The 24,910-nt window shown below is 35.8% G+C and overlaps 2 protein-coding genes across 2 annotated transcripts in view; both read left to right on the forward strand.

Moving 5' to 3' along the window:
- The window catches only part of LOC126978163 (RNA-binding protein 41-like), a 298,020-nt gene that overhangs the window by 272,512 nt on the left and 598 nt on the right, over positions 1–24,910 (forward strand). The gene's annotated exons all lie outside the window — the stretch shown is intronic.
- The window catches only part of LOC126978124 (protein kinase C and casein kinase substrate in neurons protein 1), a 147,631-nt gene that overhangs the window by 13,384 nt on the left and 109,337 nt on the right, over positions 1–24,910 (forward strand). Inside the window, exon 2 of the mRNA XM_050826862.1 lies at positions 12,492–12,585. The gene's annotated coding sequence lies outside the window, so the exon portion shown is untranslated. The remainder of the gene's footprint in view (positions 1–12,491; positions 12,586–24,910) is intronic.

The raw sequence follows: 24,910 nt of genomic DNA on the forward strand, positions 1-24,910 counted from the left end.
AAAAATTTCGCAGCTCATATGTCTTCCTTTTTTTTTGTCTTTGTTGTGGATGGTTTTCTTGATGGTTTCAACAGTCTTTCGTTCAGGTACTACCATTTCTACATTTTAGCTATCCAGTGTGACGTATTCGTTTGCGATCCCATCAAATGTCATCCAGGTTACATAACACGGTGATAGAATCAAAGAGATAGATGTTACTCTCATCATTATTTGTTAATGGCATCGGTATGCGGATCGGTCACGTTCGTGTAAACTGGTTCTATCGCTTAGAGTATGTAACTTGAAGAGATGCTATGCGTATAAGATTGTAAAATTATTTGTTTTGATTCTTTTCTCGCAGATACTTATAATATTTGAAATCACTCTGTCACATGTTTTTGAAGGTTCGATCCTATCATGTGTGGCTACGGGACAGCACACCATCGTTTACGAAAATGTAAATGTAAAATCGCTAATCTATAATGTGACCTACGTTTGTTTGATTGTTATGGGTTGATGGGTTAGCGCAAATTACTCTGATGTAGTTAAATTATTTTTTCGCAAAATAACCTCAAAACAACTAAACAAAATAGGCTTAGACTTTGTTGATTCCGTTGACCCTTTCTCAATTTTTTGTCTTTGTAGATGTGTCTCGTAAGCATGTCGTTTTTGGGAGACGTATATGCCTTTACGATGCGATCCCCGAAAATGTATAAAATAAATGTTTTACGAAATTCAAAACAATTTTTAAAAACCGTTTGTGTGGTAAAGGTAACTTTAACGTAAATGACTTTCATGATACCACAGATTGCGAATAGAGCGACTGCCCTCAGGCTATTTATTGCACGAAATTATATTGTAACGAATTTTTATTAAAAAAAAAAACAAGAATCCTGCTGATTTTTTTGCGCCCATCTCAGGTTTGAGGCATAAATTTTCGCATAGATGGTTGTTTATAACGTTTAATAAGTGATTATAAATGCTATTTTGAATGAAAATATTTGAATTGAGAAAGTAACTAATAGTAACTCCCGCCGTCTCTCTTTGGTTCAATACTCAAAGATTTAACTGCTTCTTTCATAACTGTAATGCGCAGGTACCTACTCGCGGCCGGTGCCTAGCGCTGCCTAGCGATTTGTACGTTCGCGAATTCAATGGCTGTTTGTTTATTGCAGATACAATATAATAAGTTTTGTTTGTTGATTTATGCCGATATTAATTTTGGCCGAAGCTGTTTTATCGACTCTGTTTTCTTATAGTTTGTTCAATTAGTTCTGCTTATTGTTATTCTTTGATAATTTATACGTCTAGATGAGTCTCTTGCTGTTAGACAACCGATAATACTTTAGTAGGCTTGACAAGCTACGACTTACACTGGCGATTTGTATGACACTTTGTGTTAGTGTGCGTGAATTGCTCAAAATAGAGGCTATGGTTATGGTTTGTAAAGTGGCTTTGATCCAGTTCATTTCAGCCCTGTTACACTGCGACCAATGTGATCTATTGTAATAGCCACTGTTAAACTATAGCTCACTGCAAACATTGATTCTTTTCATGAATCTTATTATGTCTTTTGCAGTGAGCTGACGTATCTCAAATGGTTGAAGGATTGGACTTCCCAAAGAGATGCTACGTTTACGCACTATTACAGAATCTACACGCTCTGCAATCTCTGAGACCTAAGATTGAGAGGTGTTTGTTTAATCTGCAATGCCCCGTTAATGTCCTGGTTAATATGCGTAAGTTTTCTCTACTTAGCCCTTAAAATAGAGGCTAACAGTCAACTTATTTTTTTTCGATGTTTTCACAGCTGCCATAGTATATTTACGCGTATAAATGATCTAAGTTGTAATTTTAGTATTGCATTACTAATATTACTTCCAATCGCGTGGAGTGACGATGAGCTGGTGTTTTGCTGCTTTCCCTGTGCGTGTTTTGGCGTGTTTTGGTATCTCTTGGTATACCGTTTTGTCAACCCTCATATGGAAGAGAAAATGCGTGGCCGTGTTCATTTATTCTACGCTACCCGCAATTGTGCCCAGGTCCGTCTTTCCCTCTGTGCCATATAGATGTAACACAAAAACACAAATTAAAAAGTATCCTAACAATTTTAATAGGGAGGGTGGTTTTAGGCTAGCGCAAACATGGAATCCCGTGGTCTTACTCTGCAATACAAATGCTACAAAAAGACCCGAAAGTATGGACGTCGCCAGTCATCAAAGAGCAAAACGAATTAGATGCCACGTGGACAGATTGATGTACTATCAGTATCAATAATAAATCATTAATTCATTCATTCAATGTGTCAAGAGTTTCTTGCCGCCCCCGTAGTCCCGCCGCAACCACGATTTATGCAGTTGCGTCGAAATAATAAAAATAAAATAACAAAAAAAGCCTTTTCTTCCCATAATAAATTACATAATTAAATTTAAAAACTTATAATGATTATTGAATGATTTAAAAAAAAAGAAAAAGTTTTAATTGGTAGTGGCCCTATTTGGGTGAAGGTCTCCTCCATTTTCTTCCACACTATAAAGGCATAAAAGGCACTTATTTTCTCAAAATTGATTACTTTAGAATTATTTTTGATGTCATTTCTAATAACTACTAGATACCACTGCCGCTTCGGAAACAAATGGCGCTATGAGAGAGAAGAAGCGGCGCAAGAAACTCTCCCAGCATTCTTTTTTTGCGCTCTTTTCAATAAAAATATACAATATTGTACAATCATTTCTATCGCTATAAAATAATCGCAATCTAGTCCCAGGCTGTCCGATCATTTAGATATTCAGCAGTGGAGTAATAAGATTTACGACAGAGCCATTTTTTAATAAAACATTTAAATTTATTTATAGATAATGCCCGAACAGTGGCTGGGACTTTATTATAGAAGTGTATACATTTACCCTTAAAGCTATTATGTATTTTATGAAGCGGTACGGTCTTTGCCCACTATTAGCCAGTCTTTTCCAGAGTATTCAATCACATCATCAGCTCACCTTTTACACGGTCTTCCAACTTTTCTAATGCCCACCGGCCCTTTCCATTTCGTTGTCTGTATCGTCCATCTCTTGTCTGAGAGTCTTGTCTTGTCGTGATATATGACCAGAAAGAAACAAAGAACTCATCTTATCTTCTGAATTTTTCTTGGATCGAAATATCGGCATCAAATTATTAAAATATATATATTTATCGTGAGTACACGTCATAATAATTACAATGTAACATAACAAATGCTCATAACACTGATAGAAATGCCATTTTAACAACGATAATAGCGAACACACTATCGCAATTATAACCAAGGACACTCAAGGCCCTTATAATTATTAACAATAATCGTAACGTTTCGATAAATGGAGACCAGTTATGTATACTCTGATAAGATAATAATATTTCAACCTTATAATACAAGAGTATAGATTGTATAATCGAGTGCGTGTGGGTTTGAGTGATTTAAACGATGCAGTTGTAAATGAGGGTAGACGTAAAGTTATTTTACTGAACAACCTGCGTCTGCAACTATCTCCGACGCTCGCGCAGTCCGCAATTATGTTGAAACTATTTTAAGATGTAGACTGTATTTCTTTTTAGATAGAGCCGTTAATATTATTGTTCTTTTATGTGTCTATTATTTAAACAGAGCTGCTCGGAAATGTAATTATTACAAAAATCGTCACCTTTTTGCTCCTAATAGTGATTTTCATTATTATAAAACTAGAAATGAGGGATTGCTTGTAACTAATTCTAGTAGGCTTCATAAGATACATAATAGCTTTAAGGGTAAATGTATACACTTCTATAATAAAGTGCCAGCCATTGTTCAGGCATTATCTATAAATAAATTTAAATGTTTTATAAAAAAATGGCTCTGTCGTAAATCCTATTACTCCACTGCTGAATATCTAAGTGATCGGACAGCCTGGGACTAGATTGTGATTATTTTACAGCGATAGAAATGACTGTACAATATTGTATATTTTTATTGAAAAGAGCGCAAAAAAAGAATGCTGGGAGAGTTTCTTGCTCCGCTTCTTCTCTCTCAGAGCGCAATTTGTTTCCTAAGCATCTAAGTAGTAGTTATTAGAAATGACATCAAAAAGAATTCTAAAGGAATCAATTTTGAGAAAATAAATGCCTTTTATGCCTTTTATTATAATACTAGCTGACCCGACAGACCTTGTTCTGTAAATTATAATTAAAATACTGTTTTTTTATGAATTTGTCAATAATATTTCATAACATCAAGAATTATTTCGTAAAATATTCTCCCTGTTGATATATTGAAATTTTTTCACAGCAGAACTCAATAAATTCTCTCATACAAAATATGTCCACAGCAAACAAATATTAGAAATAAAAACTATCTCTCAAGTTGGACTTAAGTGCACTCCATGATGTAATCCCTATTAAAATCCGTTCATTAGTTTAGGAGTTCACTGGAAACAAACATCAGGACACTGGATTTATATATATTAAGATAATCATTGAATTAGTTTACAGGAGTTTTTACGGCCCACTTAATTAAAAAAAATGTGCCCTGTAAATTTACAATTACAAACCATATATTTTGTTCGAAAATTTTATGTAATACATAATAGTATATCACTTATACTAAATAGTTGTATGTTCAAGTTTTTTGTATTTTGTAGTGTAATGTATTTTTTAATTTGTATGATTAGCTTAAGATTGATTTGTTTGTTGTTTGCATATATTATTTTTGTTTGTTTGTAACTGTCGCATTAGGTCTCCTGCAATGATGGTTGCTCAATTTAAATTCAAATATTTCTATTCAAAATCACTTATTGAACGTCAAAAACTAGCACCCGTTCAAAAGAGACGCAATGTGTGGTAAATAAATGTATTATTTGAATGAGGCTAGTGGTACATATAAGAGACAAACTATGTTGAACGTTTCGACAATGCATTATAAAAAAATACATCAATGACTATAAAAATCAGCAATTTGTTTCTTCAAAATATTACAAACTATTACACAGTTTTTTATTTAATTAATGAACAGTCGTCGAAACGGCCATCACTTTTAACAACCTGCGCTTTCGGGGTCCGCGTTTATCTTGAAATTAGTTATTTGAGAATGTAGACTGTAGACCCTGTAGACGGAGCATTTGTGTTTTCACTTCAGTGCCCTCTGTGCTACTTAACACAAAAGTAACACGTCTAAACTCGTATAACGTGATAAACGCTATATAATTAGCTTATATATGTGTTATCGAACCTCTGGAAAGGAGGTTCTCAATTCGTCTGAATTTTTAATCTCTAAATATCCGGACGACCGAGCCTTCCTCGGTTTTTTTTTAGAATGTACAAAACTTGAACAAAAAAATAGTAACAGGAAATCTGGATTCAAACCCGGGTCTTCTGCTTTCCGGATCACCCCATATATTATATAGATTCCATCTGAGCTATAGTCTTGTATATAATGGTGAGATTTACCTTTGCATTCTAATATTATTGTAGCATTTTCGCATTAAAACACGGATAAAACTACATTCTTTAAAATTGAAACCTAGCTAGATAGATTTATCGCCCCCGAAACCCCCTATATACAAAATTTTATGAAAATCGTTGGAGCCGATTCCGAGATTCCAATTATATATACAAGAATTGCTCGTTTAAAGATATAAGATAAGATTGACCTGTCTATCAATATCTATGGTGACGAAATCTTTCAATGTAATACGTTGCGATTTGCTTAACATTTTCCATGTAGGTAAGTACTTATGTACGTATGAAGTAATTCTTCTTTAGCGTAATAAAACAAAAATCCTTAAAAAAAATCGTAATCGTTTTTTTTTTACGGAATAGGAGGACAAACGAGCGTACGGGTCACCTGTTGTTAAGTGATCACCGCCGCCCACAATCTCTTGCAACACCAGAGGAATCACAGGAGCGTTGCCGGCCTTTAAGGAAGGTGTACGCGCTTTTTTTGAAGGTACCGATGTCGTATCGTTCCTGAAACACCGCACAAGGAAGCTCATTCCACAGCTTTGTAGTACGTGGAAGAAAAAACAATATTGGTATAAAATGTTAATTTCGGGCCAGGTCACGTGACCTGATTCGAATAGATTTTCGTTTGGCGTGCTGTTTTAGGGGGGGGGGGGGTTTTGAATTAATTTACCTATAATTAATTTTTGTATATGTACTTACTACCCGTTATTCCTTTCTATTCATATTCTATACGGATAAGGTATACCTCACCTTATGTAATTTTACGTAGAATTACCACCCCTTAAAAGATGGTAAATGAAATGTCATAATATATAGTGGTATCGTTTAGTTATTAGTAATTAAAACAAAGTATTATATTTAAAGTAGACTGCTATTTCTGCTGAAACACAGTTCATACTAATTTCTATATATTATTATTATTATTGTTTTTAAAAATATTGAGTATCTACATTCCGAGGAGCGGGTTGCTCCGTCTGAATTTTATCATATCTATGTTTTAGATCTGACGAATGCATGGGAAAGGCTAATATCAAATCATATAACGATTGTGGTTTATCAATACAGAATTAATTGAGTTTGACTTTTGAAAGCGATACAACTGTGAAATATATCATAAAGCGAGCTTCGATATTCTTTATTATAAGCCAACACATAGATTTGTTCTATGGTTATTTTTACTGCTACTAAATTGATGTGAATGATGGACAGGTGTGGTTGAGTCCCATACATAGAAGTACATCGTGGGAGTTAGAACCTCTCCAGGACTTACCAAGGCTTCTTTAACACAGCGTTCTGGCTTTATGGATACTATCAGCGGTGAATGATTGGGTTTATGAAAATTCTTAATTGTGCTTAACATATAAATGAATAAATATGAAATGAAAATAAATACTTAACATATGCAGACAACAGCACTGGTGATGCCGTATACTCGGGCCATGCAGGTCTCTCTCGGGAAATCGAAAAAAAAAACCCCGTGGTGTTGCAAGAGAGTGTGGGCGGCGGTGATCACTTAACAACAGGTGACCCGTACGCTCGTTTGTCCTCCTATTCCATTAAAAAAAAATCGTCGACCAGTGCCGGGAGAAACTTGTGTCATCTATCGAGTCCTATTTAACCCCCAGAAGAATCAAGTTTGCGCGTTTTCCACTAAAAAAAGCGCGTACACCTTCCTTAAAGGCCGGCAACGCTCTTGTGATTCCTCTGGTGTTGCAAGAGAATGTGGGCGGCGGTGATCACTTAACACCAGGTGACCCGTACGCTCGTTTGTCCTCCTATTCCATAAAAAAAAAAACCCAATATGTCGTATCACCGCTCTTCGACAACACTTCCCTTAAAGCCTCGCCTAGTATAGGAATACTGGGTCTCGAAATCTCGAGCGATTCCTTGGCCATCTGGATGGTTTGCCATCCATTGGCTTTGGCCAAATTGACTTCGAAGAAGCTGGGCGTCATTAATAGAGCACGGCAATACTTCAAGCCGGCCCACATTTTAGGAGATTTATTTATATACCTTGACATAAGGCAATAAATTACCACACACACACACACACACAAACAACAACTTACTGTAAACCTGTTTTCCAGCTACCCTTTTCTGTTTTTTCTTGTCTTTTGAACATAATGTTACGATTTCATTTAATTTAGAGTCAATTCGTATCAAGCCAATAAAAGCGTGGTACCAACATTCACCAAGGTTCCTTCACAACCTGGCCTATGTGATGGAACTTACGTTACTTATATTACAATTTTTTAAACCATAAGTCTACCCTTACTTTGTTTCCATAGACAATGTTGGTTCTCTAATAACTTGCCTCCTTACAACTTAACCTCCTGTTTGTTCAGTCAGTTGTCTATCGATTACTAACGTGTTTAACAGCCGTTCCCAATCAGTCTATCTCTTACTCGAGATAAAAATCGTTACTATCGTTGACTTTTCTGTCCCAATAAACTTATCGACGGTAACTCACCTTATTCGTGCACGCTGTGATATAAAGTTTGTATGGAAATTGCAATTCACGCGCCCCAATATAAGGCGATAAGAATGACTTATCCGTTGTATTGGGACAGCTTCAGATTATTGACAGCTAATTACTGACAGTAGAAGGTAGTAATTTATCTCTATCTGTAGATAGTATATTGGGAACGGCCGTAACACAAACGATCAGCATGCCAGTTGATCTTCAACAGTTGACCAGTGTGGTTGCCTTCAAATACGATATTCGTACATTGCATTCAATTATTAAGTGAAGTAATTTCTAATAATGTACAAAAGTAACTGTTGATCGTAGATGGGTGAAAATTTGAAGTTGTATGTATGTTTTAATGTTGACTCATAATCAAACAACTTTCAAAAAAAAATTAAAAAAAAAAAACATTTTTCGTGTGGACCACCATTTAGGGGGATGAAAAATAGATGTTGTCCGATTCTCAGACCTACCCAATATGCACTCAAAATTTCATGAGAATCGGTCAAGACGTTTCGGAGGAGTTCAAAGTTTAACACCATGACACGAGAATTTTATATATTAGATAATATTGACACACTCTTACACAAATTATCTTGCCCCAAACTAGGCATATTCTGAATCTCGGTAACGGCTCTCAACCATTTTCACAAAATTTTTATACAGGTAGTTTCGGGGGCGAGAAATCGACCTAGCTAGGTTTCAATTTAAAAAATGTAGTTTTATCCGTGTTTTAATGAGAAACAGCTACAATAACATAAGAATACAAAGGTAAATTTCGCCACTATGTAACAAGACTGTAATAGCTCAGATGGGACATTGGGTGATCCGGAAAGCAGAAGACCCCGGTTCTATTAGTTTTTTGTTGTTCAAGTTTTGTACATTCTTAAAAATCTGAGCTCGGTCGTCCGGATATTTATCTTTATAACAACTGCTTCTCATTCTCAACTGCCCCGGAGGACCGTTGAAAATACATATTAAGTCACTTCTACGGCTACTCTTGATTCGAAATATAAACTATTACAAATGTTCACACGTATGCGAGGCTGGGTTCGTAGCAAGTGCTCCGCTCATGAAACTCACGACAATTAGTTTGTAACAAAAGTGAAACTGCATAATATTCGTACACAGAGAGCAAGCCGTTAATTTTCTCCTAATTAGTAAACTTTAAATAAACGAGACTTTGAATAAAGATCAGCCCGGCTGGCAGTACAGCGAGGCATGCTTCTACGGTGATCATTATCTATGTACGTATTATATTAGCGTAAGCCAATCGGACCATCGAATCGGATTTCATTTATAACTAGCTGATACCCGCGAATTGGTAGGAGTATATATGACTGAGCTTATGAAAATCGTTGTTTCTTAAAACTTTAATAATGTTATGTTAAATGAAGATATCGCAATATTTTGTTTCAAATAGGGGCAAGTGTCTAAGGAATAAAACTGAATTGAAATCTATCCAGTAGGTTTTTAACTGCAGGCAAAATAACGTTTGCTAGGTCAGAACTTGTTACATATAGTTGAGGGCGGTTTAGAGAATATCTTTGCATTGAATTGTGTATAATTACTGCCCAAACGGCTATCTGTCCGTCGAACTATGTGCCCTGCCCACTGAAAGAAAGAAAAAATGTTTATTGACGTCATTATACATTCTAATTATGGTCTAATGACGCCAATGGGCCCCCAACTCAGCATAGTTGTGGTTTCGAAAGAATCCACAACGCTGGTCTTCCGTGGAAACCCAGAAAACTGTCACTTCAGTTTCGCAATCATTTCGGTTATGTCGGTTATTCTGGTTTGCCTGCGGATCTCCTCATTTATGATTCGATCTCGCAGGGAATCTCCGAGCATAGCCCTCTACATTGCCCTCTTAGCGACCACGAGCTTTCTCATCAGCCCCCCCATAGTTAGCGACCACGTCTGCGTACCCTAATTCATCACTGGCAACACACACTGGTTGATAAACTTTGTCTTCAGACACTTCGATATTTGGGACGAGAAGATTTTACGGAGCTTCCCGAACGAAATAATTATTATGCTTGAAAGATATTGCGACTAGAATAACGGTATTCTTTTTCTTCAAGTTTACATTTAGAATTATTTAGAATGATATGCAAACAGTTGGCGTTATGTTCACAATGAAATTGAGCCGTAATCGGTGTTGGGTGTGGGGTTCACAGTTATTGAGAGCTGCGGTTGAAACGATTACGGAGCGGTCGGCCTATTGGGTTTCTCGTAAGGCTTGAGCTATTTCGTGAAATTATACTAATAAATATTTTATTTTCAACAATAAAATGCTTAATCATATTTTAGACAGTACACTGTACATCTTTGGCGTTACTAATTATCTCTACTAATAATAATATAATGAAGAAAGATTTAATTGTATGGTTGCAATGAATAGGCTCCGAAACTACTGAAACGATTTGAAAAATCGCGACCTCTCGCGTTCCGTGCGAGTGCTCTTCCACTGAGCCAACCGTTCGAGGTACGTTTCGTGATATATGTCTTGTTCAACTCTCAGGTTGCGGCTTCATCTACAGGATCCACTTTACAGTTGATAACCTGCTCAACCCCAATATTTGCATATTAGGAAATTGACTTGAGATGTCGCTCTTGTAAATATAAACAATCTCTTCTGGAATTAACTATACAAATTAAATTTATAAACATAATTTAAATGAACGATTCCGCAACCTCACGCGTTCCGTGCGAGTGCTCTTCCACTGAGTCAACCGTTCGAGTGACGTATCGATGATATCTTGTTTATGTCTTGTTCAACTCTCAGGTTGTGGCTTCATCTACACGATCTTTACAGTTGATAACCTGGTTTTTACCTACGATATTATTGCATTATTCAAACGAAAATATTTATTGAAATCAAAAAGTTGTAAATCTTTTTTATAAGTAAATATTGAAAAGGATTAACAGACATAAGCTTTAGCTTTCTATAGTAGAAAAAAGAATCCCCTGTATTAAATCTCTGATCTGCCTCCTATTCTGATTCGGTATTGACCAACAATTGACCACTTACACAATAGGAAGACATTGTATGAACGAACATCTGCTCTCACAAGCTGCAAACCTGATCGTATCTAATCACTCACACAAATATAAACAAATCTTGAGCGTAAAATCTCGATTCATAAGGTTGTTAATCGCTTGACGATACAATAGCTGGGGAGTACGACGATAGGGGATCGCGCGAAGGTCGCCGATTGTCGGAATCCAGAAGCGCTCATCAACGTAGCTCGGGATGAGGTTTTTGTTGAAAGCCCACTTAATTAGTGGCCTAGTTTTAAAATGGCTCGTCAATATATGGAACGTGAGGTTTTACTTTGGGCTATATTGCTTCTGTCCCGTAGTGAATATTGTTAACAATGTATTTTCTGATCACTTTGTTTTGTGTTTTAAATGTCCTGAAAATAGTCACAGATTGAGGTCTGTGACCAAAGATGTATAAATAGTACAGGTATATCGCATATTGTATTAGGATTTGGTCGTTTGAGATTTTTAAACTGTTTTTTTTATATCGCGGAGAACAAATGTGTATCTTAAATATGTATATACAGGATGTCCCAAAGTTATGGGACATGAAGGGAAAGTACCTTAAATATCGAAGATAGGCTATTTTACTGAAACAAGACTTTATGTTATTTTTAAAAGTTAGTAATTCGTCGTCTGGGAATCGAACCGACTTAAATGTAAAAAAAAAACACCCCTACTCTTATGATGCCAATCGAAAGAATGGCCAAAAACTAATAACTCTTTTTAAGTAACATAGTATTTTAAAAGAAAGGAACAACGTACAATGAATGTTTTCCTATTTGGATTGGTACGAATGGATCGATTACCGATCCCCGGACCTACATATACATATATATATATATATATATATATATATATATATATATATATATATATATATATATATATATATATATATTATATATATATATATGTAATCTATATGTCAATCCAGTGTCCTGATGTTTGTTTCCATTGAACTGCTAAACTAATGAACGGGTTTTAATAGGGATTACTTCATGGAGTGCAGTTTAGTCCAGCTTGAGATATAGGATAGTTTTTATTTCGATTTGGGACCCATAATTATTTTTATTTTAAATATTTGTTTTGTATGGACATATTTTCTATGAGAGAATTTATTGACACATCTGCTGTGTAACAATTTTATAAAACAACCGGTCTCCCTCTCTCTCTTGTAACACCAGAGGAATCACAAGAGCGTTGCCGATCTTATAAAGTATCGAATAATCGAACATATTATTATGAATTTAAAAACCGAAAATAAATTGGTACATTGACAAGATAATAAGATTTATTACACCAATACTTTTTAAACATGACATAGATATGTTAGTTTTGTAAAGAAAATTGTATTATGTTTGTAATAAATTAAAAATGCTCCCAATTCTGAATTAAATCTATGGCAATCTTGTGCGAGAGAGGTAACCTAGCTCTGCTAGATGCCTCAAGGCCATTATCTCGGTCCCCAACTTTAAAAAATATCCCACGTACCTTTCATTTAATGATCATATTTTGTCAACAGCTGTGCTCGCGTTGTATGTCAGATGAGACGACCGCGCCCTCGCCGCTAGACCTCGTGTGAAGGAGTGACGGCACCCTGCGTGCTCTGTATCTATGTGAGTACTTACTTACTTAATGTACGAAACAGGAATAAATCTATTAAGATTTGTTCCTGTTTCGATTTTGTCCAAAATAATAAAAAAAAATGGGGTGGCCGATTCTCTACTTTAGCCGATATGCACGCTATGATTCACGAAAATCGGTCGAGCCGTTTCGGAGGAGTTCAATTACGTACAACGTGACACGAGAATTTTCTATTTAAGATTATACAATATTATTCTGTGTCAGTGCTTTTGCTATAAAAAAAAACAAATGCCGTACGAGATGATGCTGTGAAAATAACTCAAATAAGCACGTACTTATCCCCGAAGATCCCCGACGGGCAATCCTAAAGGTGAATAAACTATCGGGTGTCACCTGAGCAGGAACACGATGCACCGTTAACTTATCTGTATTAGATCTGTCCGTCCAAATATTTGACGTGAATGTGTGAAGTATGCGTGTGTTTGGACAGGTGTCAAGGTGACAGGCGCGAGACTATATTGAAATTTTATAATACCGATACGAGTACGTATTATAATATAGTATTTTATATTCGTCCAATAGCATCGCAATCAGTTTCTTGAGCCTTCTTCTCATAAGCTCAACCAAATTTCCGTGACCTACATGAATTAAGTGATTTTTGATTTGATAAAAGACATTACTTATTAATTAAATAATTAAGTTAATAGTCAATTATGTGTAAACATTATTGTGTTTCGGTCTCAAGGGCGCCGTAGCTAGTGAAATTACTAGGCAAATGAGACTTAACATCTAATGTCTCAAGCAGACGAGCGTAATTCTAGCGCCGCTCAGGATTTTTGAGGGTTTTCAAGAATGGCAGGGCGTATCAATTACCATCAGATGAACGTCCTGCTCGTCTCGTCCCTCATTTTCATAAAAAAACGTATAGAAAGTAGTCAATATGAGTTACAAATTTTCACTGTTATATATTTAAAGAGAGACACTTCAAAATTGTGTAGACCTGTTATGCCTTAAAAATAAGACTTAAACAAATAAGTTTGATAAAAATCAAATGCAATTGAGAACCGAAAAGTTTTTATACAATTATTTACTTGGGCAGCATTCTGGTGTCATCAGCGTTCCGAATTTGAATTCACGATTTGTAAAAAAATAGAAGAAATTGCATATCTCTTCCGTCTCGAAGTGGCAATAAGCTTAAGTAGAGCGTGCAAAAGGTTTATTTTGTTTATTTATTCGGAAACAATATGCATTTAATAGTAGAAATCACTTTATAAAATAAACAATTGTATTAAACTTTGGATCAATATTGGTATCATAAATTTTGCAAGTCGCTCTACCCCTTCGTTGTTTTAACCTGCTTTCTGCCGCCGAATCCCACCTTCCATTAAGATATCTTCCCCACTATCTGGATGTGTGGCGTTTGTCCACTGTGCGGTTTTCAAAGGAATTTTCTTCCACATTCTAAAAGCTGTGGAATGGGCTACCTTGTTTGTTTCCGGGACGATACGACATGGGTACCTTCAAAAAAAGCGCGTACACCTTCCTTATAGGCTGGTAACGCTTATGTGATTCCTCTGGTGTTGCAAGAGAAGGTGGGCGGCGGTGATCACTTAACACCAGGTGCCCGTATGCTCATTTGTCCTCCCTTTCTATAAAAAAAATGATGTGGCCATTGTAACGAAGAATCGGCCCCCGCTCCGGATCCGATCAATTATGGGTACCAGCACGGCGCCTATTTCTGCCGCGAAGCAGTAATGTGTATACTATACTGTGTTTCGGTCTGAAGAACGCCGTAGCTAGTGAAATTACTGGACAAAAGAGACTTAACATCTTATGTCTCAGGGTGACGAACGCAATTATTGGGCTTTTCAAGAACCACTAGCTGAATGTCCTGCTCGTGTCGTTCCGTATTTTCATAAAAAATAAAAAAAAGAAGATTGCTTCTACACGAGGCATACCCAGCAAATGTTGTTTCGGCGAACGAGATTATGTCAGCGTTCGGTCGGGGGTTCAGCGGGGACAGATTACGCGTATAACAGCTAACTCTCAGTCGTGCTGTTGGGCTTTAGTGGCTTTCTGCATGTAGACTTACGGCCGTTCCCAATATTCAGTCTATCTCCGGTTATGGCCTACTTGAGATAAAAATCGTAGCTATCGTTGACTTTTCTGTCCTAATAAACTAATCGACGGTCATTGACCTTATCCGTACACGCTGTCTGTCAATGGGAGGACGTATAGCTTAACGTGGTAAGCTTACCCGCGATAGAAGTGTGTATGGAAATTGCAATTCACGTGTCCCAATATTATTAATCTATATTATATATAATAAAATATGTTATATATCTAAGATTTTTCTCTCTCTTCAATTCTTTCTCTCATTACAATGTTATGTTATCATTATTATTATCATCAATTATTATATTCCTAATACTGTTAATTTGCCTGGTTTTTTAACGTCTCCGATCTTTCCCAACACTTGAATCTACTTTCATCAATCCTCTAGAATTATCAGTATATTCACAATATCTTCTACGTCGTTCTGAAATTACACCGTTTCCTAATCCGTCTAATGAACATACTAAATTACGAAAATCTAAATTTCTTTACTTATTTTATGCCTTTATTACTTTTCTGCCAATTATTAACGCTGATTAAAACCAATATGTCAGCGGTATTGATAAGGCAGCCACTGTTTGCGATAACTAATCACCGCGTGTGTATAGGGTTGCTATAAATAAAAGTATTGATGAATCACATCAGTTGGTGACAAGGTCGTTGCACCGTGGATGTAGATAATCAGGATTAGTTGGAGCGATGCGGATGAATGCAACTAAGTGGCGGAAGTAAACGAGAACCGTGACAGGTGACCGGGTCACATTGTTATAAAGGAATTATGTTGTTTCGTGTTTCATGATGAAAATTTTAGGAGATTTTATAGACACTTATAAAGGGCTGCGGTACAATCAATCAATACAGTGTCACTCAGGGTTCTTGTAGCCAAAATTTCAGCGCCGCGATAACAGTCCATTCCATTCGAAGTCTCTTATAAGATGTTAAGTCTAAATAGACTAGTTACTTCATCGATACCTTCAAATTGAAATACAAAGAGGCGCTTCCTAACTGATGGTCCTATTCTACTCGAGATTCTGTGCAAAAGTCGAAATCAAATTCGCAAAAGTTAAAAATTATTGGCTCACTACCCAAGATTGTAACTGGTGTATGTGCGATGAACCTGTTTGCGATAATACTGAGACACAGTTGCATAATTTGAATCGTTATAAATTTTAATGTTATCTACTGCACTTCGCCACATAAATCTTCAAACTTCCTGCGCGCATTATTCTTAAAAGTCTCTCAAGATGCTGCAAAATTTTGCTTGTTTTTACAAGCCCTTCTGAAACTATTGAGTTGCTCTTATCGATTCGGCGTCATTTCTGGCGTTAAGCTCTTCGACAACATATCATCGCGGATAATCGTGGTGGTCCTCTGTCTCTTTTCCTTTCCTTAATCGCCAACTCTGTAGTCTCTCTCTCTCAATATTGTCATAGATATCTGACCTTTCGCGTCGAATTAGTATATTTGTGTTCTTCTTCGATACTATTGAAATAACAAAGGTATAATATGTTAATTATGATGAAAGGTACATAATTGTCGTGCCGTGGCGCATCGTAAACGTGTATCAGTGTCGCGAACATTATTTTCCCATTAAATGTCTGCATTATGATTGTCACGAGCGCTAATAGCTGAGGTTACCACTTGCAACGCCGCGAGCGTCGCTTTTTGTTGTCTTTCGTTCTGACAATTGGTGATTGAATGTGTCATGGCCGCCGGTTTACGCGGGAAATTATCACCATTCTATCGAAGGCTGCTTTGATTTGATCGTTTCGGTAGTCAGGTAGGTCCTATTGCATTGTTTGCCGTGATTATGTCCGAGTAGAAGTAATTATTATAACAGTATTTTTTTTATTTGTTTGCTTGGCTGAACAAACCTGAGGACATCAGTACAATTTAGCTTTATTTTTAGTAATTGTAAAAGAAAAAATTTATTAATCGATGGAAAAATTGTGAAAAACATCATCACATTATTTTTGGTTTGTTTTTGGTCCCATAAGTTGTATGTTACGATTACAAATTTCTTGTTTGAGTTTTTGTGAAACATTTTAATGCCGTCTGATGGTTGGTGTTCTCTCAACAAATCTTAGATGAGGGATGATTGTTTAAAGAAAATGAAACCTCACTGTGAATGTAAACCCCTTGTGTACCTCTCTGCACACCTGGTAATGGGCGTGAATTAGTAAGGCTTTCCTTAGATAATTTATATAGAATTGTCTTATTATTATATCGGATCCAGGTATAGTTACAGATACCGGGCCTGATAACAGAATCAACACCAATTTGAAAACATTAACGAGAGCATTTATATGTCTCATATTATGTCCACATTACACGACGGAGTCGTAGACAACTTGAGTCACGATGCGTCGTGATTGTAGGGTCTGTGTCGTCGCGAGTCAGTTAGAAGCGATTAGAAGCCGAGCGGAATGCTAATTACTCTCGAGATCGTGCCGTCCCTCCTTCCCCCCTACCCCCCTGGCTAGCTCGAGCCCGATTTATTGCTTACTCAACTATTACGAACGTAAACATGCAGATATTAGGAGGTTTCCTAAGTCATACTCTGAAGAATTTTTCATTATCATTGGTTTTTTTTATTTATGAAAATAAGGGACGAGTCGAGCAGGACGTTCAACTGATACGCCCTGCCCATTACAATGTAGTGCCGCCCAGGATTCTTGAAAAATCAAAGCATTCTGAGCGGCACTACAATTGCGCTCGTTACCTTGAGACATAAGATGTTTAAGTCTCATTTGCCCAGTAATTTCACTAGCTACAGTAACACAGTAAACTTAGGAATCCCGGTCAATTTGCCCGCACTGCATTGAAATAGACAAGGCGTATTAATTACCATCAGCTGAACGTCCTGCTCGTCTCATCATAAAAAAGGAGTAAAGAGTATGTAGAATATTTACAGAAAGTTCACTTATTCACATCTTAGAAAGAGCTACGCCCGCGATTTAGCGTAATTTTAAATCGCACTCAGTTTATAGTTGCGTTGGGCTTATAACACATTGATAAATAAATTCATGTACACTACAATCAACTTGTATTTACGAGGATTCTGCGCACCTTACGGGTGACTTCGTACCTAAAGAATAATTACACGTGTCTGTCGCAACTAAGGTTATTTACGTAGTATAACACCGCGGGCAGCAATTTTTTTACTTTAATATAGTTGACTTGTGGATCTTTAATTAGATTCACTGGCCTCGCATTTAAATGCGAGTCCATTTTTACACCGTTGCAATAATTCACCCGCTGTTTTTTCTTAAGTGAAATCTCTAGAAATTGCACATTTTTAATTTAAAATTACTCGCAAACGAGTGTAAAGAGTTATGAGACAGAATTTATTTAAGTTTATTTACCGTTCCCGTGGCAAACATTATTCCTTACCGAGAAAGTAAAAAATGCACGCGCCCGCCCATAAATACGGCATTTTATTGCATCTCCGCTGTAGATACAAAGAACTGTGTAGACAGAGCCAGTTAAGCTTTGTTGGAAACATTTTCTAATCCCTCTGAACTCGATAATAATGTCAAACTCAGACAATATTTGTTCGTACCATTCACAAAACACCTTTGAATCGTCTGAAAACTATGTATGTTGAGAATAATCGGCGTCAAATTTGACAAATTCTTCTCGCAATTAACCAAAGACGCAAACATTAACCGAATCTCGTAGCTTGAATCAGCTTAACTGATCGGGTGCAAAACCTTCAGAAATTATATCAATGGATGTTTCGATGGAATATTTTATATAAGTAGTAATAGTTTGAAGTTTTTCACCTCTATAAAATCGGTCCCACCAGGTCCCACGAGAATATTGTTATGTCGATTTTGTTTTATTTTTTCAATTCATATCTCAAAAACAAGTACGAATAATTTCTTAAATCAAGAAACTATATATTAGTATTATGTAATCACATAGTTTTGCTAAATTGCTATCGTCACATACTCTTTTATAAGGGCTCTGCTGGTAATCTTCCGATAATCACTATATCTAAGTCGAGAAACTTCTAGAAATGTTACATCATAAAAAAGTAGTAAGCTTCGTTTTTATTTTTAATTAGTTTGAATTACGTGAAAAATTGTCTTGTATGAAAATGCTGGTTGGAGTTTAATATTAATATCTGGGTCGGGTTAGATGGATTTAATATCTGGTTGGATAGTATTTACTTTTAATGTACCGTCTTTTAAACTGCTTAAGTCTATGTTACTGAATGCCTACATGTATTTTTATACGAGCTTTTGGCCTGTTATAAGTAATTCCGAATGTGTCTTAAACTCATATAATAATCGGAATTTGATATTGAAGTAGATTTAAATGAAGCGTGGATCGTCTCGTTTTATTATTTGGTAAAACTTTTAATTCTGTGCATTTTTGTTTCTGATTTTGATCTCGCATTCGTATTAAAATACGAATTAAAAATAAAGTAAGCACATTTAAAATTACTAAAGTAAGCACATTTTTTTACCAAAACACAAACATATTGGATTACTGTTGTGGATCGATTGACAAAAATGAGGCGTTGAAGGATTCAGATGAGATCGCCTGATACTTATCGACCAATAGATTCGCCAAATTACGGTGTTCCTAGGACGATACGACATGGGTGGTTGGTTACAAAAAACACGAACATCTCTAAAAGGCTGCTATAATAATCCTGTGATTCCTCTGGTGTTGCAAGAGAATGTGGGCGACGGTTGTGACTTAGCATCAGGTACGCTCGCTTTTACTCCTATTCCATAAAAAATCCTTTTTATTCTTGTATTTTGGTTGTCATTGACAATAGTGATCGCCCAGGCGTACACATTATTTTAAAATAAAAGGTAACTGAGGTTTTACATCAGAAAACGAATTAGTTGATTGTCGAATTGTTTGGTGATTCTCTCTCCTCTCCTCTTGTTTTGTTGTTCTTTTTTCTGGTTAATTATGTCAAGATACCCTTTTATCCTTAAAAATTTGTTTTACAAAATCTCATAATATTTTGAGCCTGTTCTATTCTTGAAAAGGTACTGGACTCTTTTGCTTGTCTTTTTGGCATTTGACTAGCTTATAAAGAGCTCTGCCACATTAGGAAAATAGATTTTATATAAATTTATAGTAGACAAAAGGGATTGTTATTTTTAGCGATATGTTGTCATCGTTCCCTGACCAATTACGAAATTCAAAAGAATTGTTAAAAACGTTTGTGTAGTAAATGTTACTGTATAATAAATGACTTTCTTAATGAGACCACTGATTGGGAATAGAGCGACTGCCCACAGGCTATTAAATAATAAATTTTATTGCACGATTTTACATTGTAACCATATTTTATATAAAAAAAGAAGCCCGATGAGTTTGTTGCGCCCGTTCTTCTCAGGTATGAGGCATAACTTTTGGAATGGGTAGTTTTTGACTTTCAATAAGTAATTTTATATCCTATTTTGTATAAAAATATTTGAATTTGAATGAGCAGTCATTACCCCGCACCCGCTTATCTCAGTTCTTCTTCTTGAGGTGCCATCTCCTCTCTCATTAGTGCTATTTTTATTTTTGACACAGCAGCTCGGAACAGGAGCTCCTGTGCTAAGGTTGAACCATGTCCGGAGATTCTTAAGCCACGAAGTACGTCTTCTTCCGGGAGGACGCTTTCCCTGGATTTTCCCTTGCATGATGAGTTGGAGCAGGTCGTACTTATCATTACGCATTATGTGACCAAAGTACTGCAGCTTGCGTTTCTTGACAGTATTCAAGATCTCTACCTTTTTGTTCATCATCTGCAAAACACGACACCTCACTCCTCAGTTAGTTGACTGAAAGGTTTGCATTACGAATATATGCTTTGTAATATAATATTAAGCTATATTATTAGACTTTGTTATGAGTTCGATGCTGCATAAATCATTAAACGAGGTTGTCGAATCATAGAGGGTAGTGAACCCATAAGTCTGCGCGGCGCTACTGTTCCCCACTAACTATCCGGTAACTATAAAATGTACCGAAATAAACTGCCGTAAAGCCACGCCGCATTGAGTTACGTACACAAGAGATTGTGAACGTCATTATTAGCGCACTTTCATCTAAATCGTGCTGAATAATTTTAGATTTGATTTAGGTCAGTACCGTACAAGACTGATACGGTTTTGTCCCTCCGCTAGTGAATCTTTTTTTATTTGATCACTACACAACAATAAACCTGAAAACTAATTAAATCGATCTACATAAATATACTGAGAAGTAAAAAATAATAATATTCTTAATATAGTGTCACGTGTAATGTTGCGGCGCTGGTTTTCAGTAACAAAAAGAAGAAGGCTAAATACTGCAGCTAATATTAATACAACGTTGTGGTGCAGAAAACGACTATTTGTACGATTTATTACTTAGGGCCTATAGAAGTATTACTCTTCATAACTCCCTTGCAATTTTTCTTTAATAAGGCCCGCTTTCTTATGCCTGTGATTCAAATGTAACCAATATGACGTGATACAAATAAATATTCAACATTCGGGGCAATTTTTTTTTTAACAAAATCACTAAAAATGCACTAACTACCGCATCGCCGTATCCCACATACCATACATATTTAGTAATTGTTACAAAACTCACAAATCTTTGCTACTTTTTTCATTTTCATTTAAATCCGAATTGCTGTTTGACCTCTCATGCATTGAGCATATGTGGTCAGACTTTACGTTTCCATCATCTGAAAATCAACTTCGTTGTCTTATTATGGTTGATGATTTATGTACATTCTTTTTTTTTTCTTATTTGGTTGAGTTCTCATGACAGTTTTCATCATCCTTGCTTAAATCTACACTGCTTATGGCGGTGACTTGGGACGGGTCGTTCCCTTCGCTAAAATATGGTCGAGGGAGGCGATGGCTGGCCCATACGTCAGTTAGTTAGGATAATCCTGTATAATATAAACTCTGCTTCATGTTTTTAGAATAAAGGTATTATATTTTTTATAATCTCTAATAAAATGCTCGCAAAATACCTTTATTTATTTACGGTGTGTATTGTCATGCAATGGATTGATACATCTACTGTTCCTACTCAATAACACTTGTTTTTACGTATTAATTTAAATTACTTTTTTTTACTTACTCGTGTAAGGCGTTGAGTATTTTACGTTTGAGTATTTTTGTTGCATCACTACATATTATATTGTAACGGTAAATGTTGATTTAAAAGAATGGCAATGAATGTCTTGCCACTTCTCATTTAAGCTCAACCTTTTCCGAAGTGGCGGTAGATATAAAAAGAAAAGCTAACTGACATTCATAAGTGTCATTTCCTTGACCTACATGAATAAAGTGATTTTGATTTGATGTGATTTATCTTGTATTGTTATTGTCAAAACCAATACAGTCATCACGAATCCTGCTACTCGTAAGCCTTACTGTTCGGCCTCGTTACAGTTTCATAATTGCGCACGCATCTAGATAAGCTCGGCTTCGGATCAACGTTGCCGATAGCGCCTGCATCTGACAGCCGTGCATAACATGTTGGTAAACTCGCGAAATGCCACTCTTGTTACCACGCGGCAAGTGATCGATGTTTGGGTACGACAATGATTGATTGTTGGCACGTTTCCGAATACATTCAAAGTTTAAGCGAACATTTTATGCGGTTTTGTTTCTCGTGTATCATTGTTCAGTTTCAAATGAATATTGATATCATAGGCTTGTACGTATACATTTTAACTTTATAATTTAAGAGGATCAAATTCAAATTCAAATATTTTTATTCAAAATAGGATGTGAGATCACTTATTAAAAGTCAAAAAAAACTACCACCCATTCCAAAATGAATGCCTCAGACCTGAGAAGAATGGGCGCAACAAACTCAGCGGGCTTTTTTTTTTCATCGTATAAATATGTTTAAATGTAATATTGTACAATTAAACTTATTATTTAATAGCCTGAGGGCGGTCACTCCATTCCCAATCTGTGGTATCATTAAGAAAGTCATTTATGTTATAGTAACCTTTACCACACAAACGTTTTATTAACAATTCTTTTGAATAACGTAATACTTTTGTTTTGAACATTTTCTGGGATCTTATTGTAAAAGCATATACATCGCCCCACAAAAGACTTACTAACTCGACTTGGCCGAGTAGTAGGCATCATCAGTTTGTCTGTTCCTGGTGTTAACATTATGGTTATGACAGTTTCTGGCAAATTCACTTATGTGCCTATGAACATACATTACATTATCAAGAATATATTGAGAAGCAACAGTCAAGATGTTAATTTCTTTGAATTTTGCTCTCAATGATTCCCTAGGACCTAGGTTATAAATAGCGCGAATAGCCCTCTTCTGCAGCACAAATATTGTATTAATATCGGCAGCGTTGCCCCATAGCAATATACCATAGGACATAATACTATGGAAATAACTAAAGTATACTAGTCCCGCCGTATCTATATCAGTTAATTGTCTAATCTTTTTAACCGCGTATGCTGCAGAACTACAGATCCTCTTTCGTATTCGATTTCTAATGTACTTGAATATATTCATCTCTTTTTGAAATGCATGTTAAAAATATCGGGTAATTTGAACTCAGATAACAGATCACTCAGCCTATAAGAACGATAATCAACAAAGGTTTAATCCTTTACCGATTGTTAATGTGCTTTCGAAATTGATTTTTGTAATCCTATTAAATAATGATTAAATGTTGAGAACTGCTATGAAGGTGCAAGTTGTAGGAACGAGTTAACTGAGGGCCTCAACACACCCGTGTAGAAAAATTGTAGTATTTCCAGATTTATCCATATAAGCACCATGCTTATAGAAACCCAGTATTTCGACACTCGGCGAAATTAAATTCTTTAAAATTACATAATATGTGCAGATTTGGTAACGAATCCACTAGGATAGTGGGTACTAGGTCCAGGCACCAGGGGATTCTAAATAGCTAAACCTACCTTTTTCCCCTAAGGCTGATGTAGCATTATTATGGATTTTAAAAGACACGTCTATAATTGATCGGATGTTATGACATCCGATCATAATTTGTTTGCAAATGCAACCAATAAGTCCTTGTAATTACATTTTTTTATGCGCTCTATATTAGCTTCACTTGTATGTTTGTAACTGACTCCTTTAGACGCCATTTTGACCCAATTTAAACGTTCAGATTTCATTCAAATTTTGTAGATTTATCGAGGACCGATGACAATACACTAATTTGATAACTTTATTCCATTATTCAATTTGCAAACGACGATTTTTTTATCAATTTATATTATTTTTATCTATAAAATTATTAAAATTGATTTTCTATATAAAGCGTGTAGTTTTTTTGAACTATTATTTATATAATTATGGTGGCGAGAGGGTAGTGAAAGATTGAGGTCGCACTAGGTCCACGGATATCGTAAATGTAGTGTTTTTTTGGTTTCTTCATTATATAGCATGTTGCTTTCGACTATAATAATGTAAAATTAGTTAGAATCTAATTCTATTTATAGTATTATAGTAAGTATTTAGCTCGCTGGCAGATTTATAATAATAAAGTATACTGACGACGGTCACTTATATTTAATTTAAATAATCTTAATGTACTTGATCGAGAGGCATTCAATAACCAGGTTATGCAGTTTCACGTGGCCACCGCTGGGCTACTTTCGTGTCTCGAATGTAGCCGGTGTCGTAACAATCACGGCTGGTGTAATCATTTTCGTTATTATGCCAATTATGTTGTTAAATATTTGTGTCATACAGTTATTGATGTGTCAAATTGCTTCTATTCTTACTTTTTTTTTGTTGATAATTACGTATACGTCTGTTCGTTTTTAGGTCATTGTATGCATAATGCGTGACTGTAGATCAATGACAGTGAATTAGATTTATAGGTGGAGGAAGGAGCGGTTATACCGGAAGAGAAAGGTCTCGACTATGCATTAATTATTAATAAGAGGGTTCTTTAAAGTACAGGTCAAAAGTGCCTACCTTGGCAAGCATGTATGAGTAGTGTGCAAGCTTAGGTAGATGACGGTTTTCAAGGGTGGTGGATCTAGTGAATATATTTTATTACATCTGTATCTCATGTTGACGAGCGCGTAATTCAGAATTTGGGTTTTCAAGAATTCTAAGCGAATAAGGCGTAAAGTTATAAGAGAGCGATACATATACGAATGACCAAAAACATATAGACTACTTCATATCATTTCAAGAGAGTAATGCATATATACAACGTGTTACAAAATACCCCGTAAAATATCATTAATTACCAAAAAATTT

Source organism: Leptidea sinapis, chromosome 47 (assembly GCF_905404315.1).
Source record: "Leptidea sinapis chromosome 47, ilLepSina1.1, whole genome shotgun sequence".
Lineage (NCBI taxonomy): Eukaryota > Metazoa > Arthropoda > Insecta > Lepidoptera > Pieridae > Leptidea > Leptidea sinapis.